We start from the raw sequence: 7,076 nt of genomic DNA, 5'->3' as shown, positions 1-7,076 counted from the left end.
AAGAAGAGCTGACTGAATAAAGATGAAATAAGAGTTAAAGCCAGGCTGAGAAGAAAGGAGAGAGGCAGCTGAAGGGAAGCATGGAAATGAGGTCTCGGAAGATAATGCAGGGTCTCATGTGGATGTCAAGCTGCTGGGGCAGGAAGCCAGGGTCTGATCGGCATTGATAGCGGGCATTCATTTCCTCCTTGCAGAGCCTCCCTTCTGCTCAGCCACTCTAGGCCTTGGAGTACAGGGGTCAGATCCATCCCTGTAGACTCGAGTTCTGAGATCTAGACAAGTCGGTCACTTCGCTAGCTGGGCTGTGAGAACCTAGTCAGTACCCTGGGTAGAAAGGTCTTTCAGGACTGCAAGCATCTGCTCCTGGGGCCAGAGCGATCTGGTGCCACTTAGTGCTTCCAAGGAGTCCGGGGTCACTTTATTTTTTTGAGACAGGGCTCACTTTTGTAGCCCCATCTGACATGAAACTCACTGTGTAGACCAGGCTGGCCTCAAACTCATAGCGATTCACCTACCTCTCCCTCCCAAGTGTTGGGACTAAAGTCATCCACCACCATACTTGTTGCTTTTTATGTGTAGATGAACGCATGCATATGTGTTCCTGCTTGTCTGCATGTGCCTCAGTTCACGAGGGTGGCCTCAGAGGACAAAGGAGAGCATCTGAACCTCTGGAGCTAGAGTTACAGGTGGCTATGAGCCGAACATGAGTGCTGGGCACTGAACTCAGGTCATCTGTAAGAGCAGCAAGCACACAGCTGATGCCCGCCAGGGCAGTGTAGAAACAGCCAGCCTCTGCTCGGTTAACACCGGGTGTTAGGTGATGATAAATCTCACCTGATTAACGCTTGCGTTTCCCTTCCTTCTCTTCAAGCCCTCTGCCTAAAACTTTTTACTTTTCTTTCATCTATTTAGTCACTCATTCCTGCAAGAAATATTTACTGAGCACCTCCTATGGTGGGTGGGTGTGTGTGTGTGTGTGTGTGTGTGTGTAGACAGACTACAATCAAATGAGCACTGTGCTTGATGATTTAGCCTAACTGTAGGCAAATATAAGAGTCCTGCACGTGCTTACCGTAAGCCAGGCTAAAACTAAGCTGCTTGCTATGGTAACGGCATTAAGTGCATTTTCTAAATATATGGTATTTATCTGTATATAATTAATAATCCAGGTAGAATCCCTTCCCTTCTAGATTGCCTTGATCCTCTTTCTGTCTTTCCTCTTAGTTGGAACAAAAAGCAATGGAGAGACTTCAGCTGTAATTAAGATCCCTGTGGTCTTCTGCCAACTGCTACTGGTCTAAGGGGAAGTTGATTAATCTCTCTGGATTAATTTTCCCCCTCTGTACCCAAGCACTTGAACAACAGAATGGTCACTAAGAATATTTTCAGCACTTCCTGACGAGTTTCTCCTGCACTGGTTTACGTAGACACACGTAAATCACACAAATACACGAATGCATGCATGTACACACACAAGTCACAGTAGTCAGAAATGCCACCAATGGCTCCCTACCACACTTGAGTAAAACCCAAAGCCCTTATTGCACCTTGGAGATGATGACTGGAAGTAGTCCAGCCCCAGGGCCTGTCTGCCCCTCCTCACCTTGGGCACACCGATCTGCTCTCCAATCTCTCCCTCCATCCTCTGTCTCCCTGAAGCTTCTGTCCTTGCTTGGAAAACTCTCCTCCGTCTCAGTCTCCACTGCTTTCAGCAGCTGATCACGTGTCTTCTTTCAGAACATCCCCCGACCTGGCTGCCCCATATAAAAGAATATCTCTACATCACTCTGTACCCCTCAGCTTTCTCCTTCTTTTATCATTATACTAATTCTTTTTTAATTCTTTTATTTTGTGTTGGGGAGGTGCACGTGTGTGGGTACACGCAGTGGTATAGATCATACATGGTGGTCACTGAACAACTTTTCGGTGGTCGGGTGACAACTTTCAGGAGTCAGTTCTGCCTTTCCACCCTGTGGGTCTGAGAGTTGAACTCGGGTCGTCAGGTTGAGTGGCAAACACATCCACCTGCTGAGTCATCCCACTGGCCCTGCTTCCTTCTTTCTAACTCTCATGACTGCTTAGCCCACCATCTATTTCCCTCCACCAGAAGATGAACTATGGTAGAACAGAGATCTCTGCTCCCTTTCATGCTCTCTTCCCCGTGCTTTGAGTTTACTTCCTGTCTGGCACATAGTAATCAATCATTTCTCATAACAGAGTATCACTGTGCCAAAATTTACTCATACTTAGTAAGTTTCTAATCTGGCTGCCAGGACTTGTAACTGACAAGTCAGGTATTATAATTGTACCTTAGAGTGGGTTCTGCGGCATAGCTATGGACAGAAACCAGCCATTGGCTGAAGTCAAAACACTCCATCCTGTGCCGATATTGGCTTTACAACACGGTGAGTTACAGTAAGATCAGGACTAAGCGCCATTCCTTCTGTGCAGGTCCCTGAGGTGTGGAACGGGGGTCTTACAGCCCTCCTTGGCATAAGCCTGGAGAAGTTTAGTTTTTATCCAGAACCAAAAGAAAGACATAACTCCATGACCAAATCCTTTGTTGTTTATCTGTATAAGTGAGACACATTTAAGGGGTAGAGCTAAAAAGTGTGGAGTTGGAGCTGGAGAGCTGACTCAGCCATCAATAGCACTCGATGCTCTTCCAGAGGACCAGAGTCCAGTCTCCATCTCCTACAATAGGAGGCTCACAACTGCCACAACTCCAGATCTGGGGGATCTGATGCCCTCTTCTAGTGTCCACAAGCACCGGCTCTCAAGCTCACACACCGACACACAGACACCTATAGACACATGGTTGAAAATAAAAATAAATCTTTTAAAAAAAAAAAAAAACGTAAAGTTGCAACTGCAACTCTCTTCTCACTAGTCTCTGCCCGCTTTTTATTTTATAAACTTTATTATTTAAAAATACAAACAAATAAAAATATCACACACCAAAGTTAACCAGAAACAAAGTCTATAAATGCTATGAACTTATATATAGTTAGAATTAGCATTTGAAATGGAAGCTGTGAAGCCTAACATTCGCTTTTATACTTTTTAGTATCAAATATATTCTATGGACTTATCTACCACCAAAAAAAAAAAAAATTCTCCATGACAGAGTTAGAACTAAATAAGCAATTAGCTTTATGTTCTCTTTCCTAACTCATGTCCATCACCTGCGTTCATTTGGTCATTTTTCATCACCTTTTCTTTGGCCTCTTTTACTCTCTCTTCCACATGTAGCTTTAGCTACATGGACACATATGTATTGTTGCCTAGATTTTGCATATGGTAAAATCTTTTTCTGAGATTGTGTGATCTGGTTTAATATTATACATTCTAAGTCCATCCATTTTCATATATATATATATATATATATATATATATATAGTCACTCTGTACCCCTTACCTTTAACTTTCTTCTTCTTTTAAAATGGTATTACATTTTTATTCTTTTATTTTATGTGGGAGAGGTGCATGTGTGTGGGTACATACATAGAATAGCTCACATATGGTGGTCAGTGAACAACTTTCAAGATACATAGATTTATGTGTCAATTTCTTTCTACAGTGTGCAGCTGTTTCAGAGACTAGTGATTAAAACCAGGGAGCTAAGGGTTTTTTAATAAAGCAGCAATAAACATGGGGGTACAAATATCTTCATTGTATGGTACAAAATTCTCTGGCTATATGTCCAAGAGTGAAACAGCTGAGTCATACGATAGTTCTATTTTTAATTTTTGAGGAATCTCTAAAGTGATATCCACAATAGCTGTATTAATTTGCACCCTAACAAGAGTGAATAAGGGTTCTTATTTTTCCCACATCTTTCCCAACATTTGTTAACAGGTTTGTTGATGGTAGCCATTCTGACTGGGGTGAGGTATAATCCCACAGTCGTTTTAATTTGCTTTTCCCTGAAAGCTGGGGATTCCCAATACTTTTAAAACAGTTATTGGCTATTTGTGTTTCTTTTTTTGAAAACCGCCTAGTCAGTTATTCACTCATCTGTTGCTTGGTAGTTTTATTTCCTTGGGGTTTAGCTTCTGCAATTCTTTGTAAATTCTGGATAGTAGCCTCTTGTCTGGAGTGTAGATGATAAAGATTTTTCTACCATTCTATGGATTGCCTGTTAACTCTGCTGATTGTTTCCTTGGCTGCACAGAAATTTTTATTTTCATGTCATCCCATCAGTTGATTCTTGGGAAGAAATTAATGAAATGAGAATAAAAAATAATAATACACTAAAATCAACCAAAGAGTTGGCTCTTTGAGAAGGTTAATAAACCGGACAGACCCTTATATACCTGGTCTCTGAAGCGGTTGCATATGCCAGGAGTTCAGCCCACCTTTTATTCTATGCTTGGGGCATACTCAGTTCATGTGAATGAACTGAATGAAAGTATCAGCCTTATAGAAAATAGGACACAAGTGCCCCTCATTTATGCCATAGTCTCTTTCTTCTCTTGCAGAGGCCATGAGCTAGGAAATATTTGGAAATATTTACAACCACCATTGGCAACACAAACCACACACACACACACACACACACACACACACACCACTGTGGGAAGAGTAAAGGAAAGTGCTAGACATTGCATTTGTATCTGACTGTGCAAGTGTTTCCTAGACAGATGAAGCAAGCATACAGTGGCCAACCTGCTACTTGCTCTAGGGTCTCTGGGGCACCACACGGACACATGTTGATGCATATATGTGACACGTACACACATATATGATAGATAAATATATAGGCCTATGTGGACAGAAACCAACTGCAAACAGAAATATATGAATACACATAGACACTTTACTTCAGGATTAATGCAGAACACAAGTCAAAAATAAATTATGCACATGGGAGTAAATACACTTTTTAGGCCAGGCATGGTGGTGCATGGTTTTAGTCCCGGCACTCAGAAGGCAGAAACAGGTAGATCTCTGTGAGTTTGAGGCCAGCTTGGCCTACATATCTAGTTCTACTTCTATGCCAGCCAGGGCAACATGAGACTGTCTAAGAAAAGAGAGAGATTAAAAAAAGTGGGGAGAGAAAATCTAAGTTCACCTTCAAGAGCACCCACATACATGCACACAAACCATGAGCAAAGACAATGACATTTACCCCAAGATGTGACTAGAGAGCAATGAGGCTGTGTAGGATATCCGCTGGTGTGCTGATAATGGTCAGCTTTCGATTACATATGCTCCAAATTTACATGCATCTATTCAATGCGGTGAATCTACATAGATATTTGCATCAGACGTGTGAGCACCCACCATTGATAGCAAATCTCCTTTTCAGTCACTGCCGAGAACATTGTGGGAACCCTGGTGTAGGGAAGCCATGAAAGAGTCTCTCCGGCATATGCTTTTGCAGTACAGGAGAGTGAGGATCTGCTGGCCTGGTCCTGAGCTGGGAAAGGAAGCTTCACTTGGGAAAAGACCTGAACTTGCAGAGAATGGAGAACCATTGTCCCAAGTAAGGAATTCCTGAGTATGCTGGATTAATAGAAGGCCTGTCCTCTCTAGGCAGCATTGGAAGGGAGAGCCCCCAGAATCCCAGTGAGTTCCAGTGGGCCAGAAAATCCTGCAGAGGCTCTTAATCCACTAAAGTCCCCTAGCTGGGAGAAAATCTGATTAACTCTACCTACCCAGATGGGCTCAACAGTGAAATGTATATCTCATTTCTGAGAGTCTGATAAGGCAGAGAAACAGAAGAAGGTGGGTGAAGGAGATGGGGGAAAGGAAGAAGAGAGGGAGAGGGAGTATCATAGGAGCAAGGTACCTTCATGCACTCCTTGGCCCTGCCGTTAATTTGGAGCCCAGTGTCCCCAGTCTGTATGATGTGAATCAAATGTCCTCTGTTTGAATGGAGGAGAGTGTCTTCTGTCTCTGCCAAAAGGACCAGGCAGCTCAGCATCCCTTTGACACTAGAAACTAAGAAATTTTTTTTCCTAAATTTCCCTACCACAATGACCCTGGAAGGAGACTTACTCTGTCCACCAGAACTTTTATTTATCCTTAAGTCTTCTGGGCTCAAATATTATATCTTTAGCACTTTAAACAATAGAGGGATCTGGTTCCATGTGACACTTTTAAAATGATAAACTGAGTCCCCCACCCCTATCCACAACACATCTGGATTGAGACTCGTGGTATTTTGCTTACATACAACTATTCTCTTTTTTAAAAAAAATTAAGGTTAAGATTTTGAAAGACTTCAAAAGATGAATTCTATGGCCTCCCTGGAGCGACAGGAGATCTGCAAAGACAGTGGGGCCTGAGAAGTGCTGGAGGCTGGGCTCTGCCAGTACTCCAAGGGTTAAACTCAACCCAGAGCCTAACGCCCAATTGGCCGAACCTGGAGAGAAGATATGGTTTTCGCAACTGCGGGCCAATGAATACCTCGAGTGGGAGGGTTTGAAGCTTCTAAGGAGTTTTCCCCCCATTTTCCCCTCTCCCACACCCTCCCGTCAGCCCTCGCCCCCCACCCCCAATCCTGTACGTCGCCAGTTTGTTAAATTAATGCAGTAAGAAAGTCTGAAGATCTGAGGGAGTCTGGCCAGAAGATGGGCGAGCTTAGAAATCCGAGATGCTTCTGAAAGCTTAGGCTCCCGAGCCCTGTTGGGAAGCCATGGACCCCAGCAGCCGCTGAAAGTTGTGGTGGGCTCCCTTGCTCCTGCAGCCCCAAGCAATGGGACACCTTTCCCGCAGCGATCCCAACTTATTCGGCGGGGACAAGAGAACGCGGACTGCAAGACAACAGCAGACAGGAACGGAGGCAGGGGAACGAGATTCCGGGACTCAGTCGCGATGCGCCAGCCTGGCACACTCTCCGACATCTAACTGAAGCCAGCACCGTCACCTGCTCCACCCCCCCCCAACCCCTAAAACCCCTCAGGCCAGCCCAGGGCGAGAAAGAAGATGCCATCCGGGTCTAAGGGTCCGAGGCCAGGGCTCTGATCCCCACGGATTTCTTCCTTGCATGGAGCTGGCCATCTCTACAGAAAAACAAGGGTAAAAGAAAGAAGAAGAAGGAGAGAGAGAGAGAGAGAGAGAGAGAGAGA

The sequence above is a fragment of the Psammomys obesus genome, unplaced genomic scaffold (assembly GCF_907164565.1).
Source record: "Psammomys obesus unplaced genomic scaffold, mPsaObe1.curated_primary_1811, whole genome shotgun sequence".
NCBI lineage: Eukaryota > Metazoa > Chordata > Mammalia > Rodentia > Muridae > Psammomys > Psammomys obesus.
Note: the sequence above shows the minus strand (reverse complement) of the source record.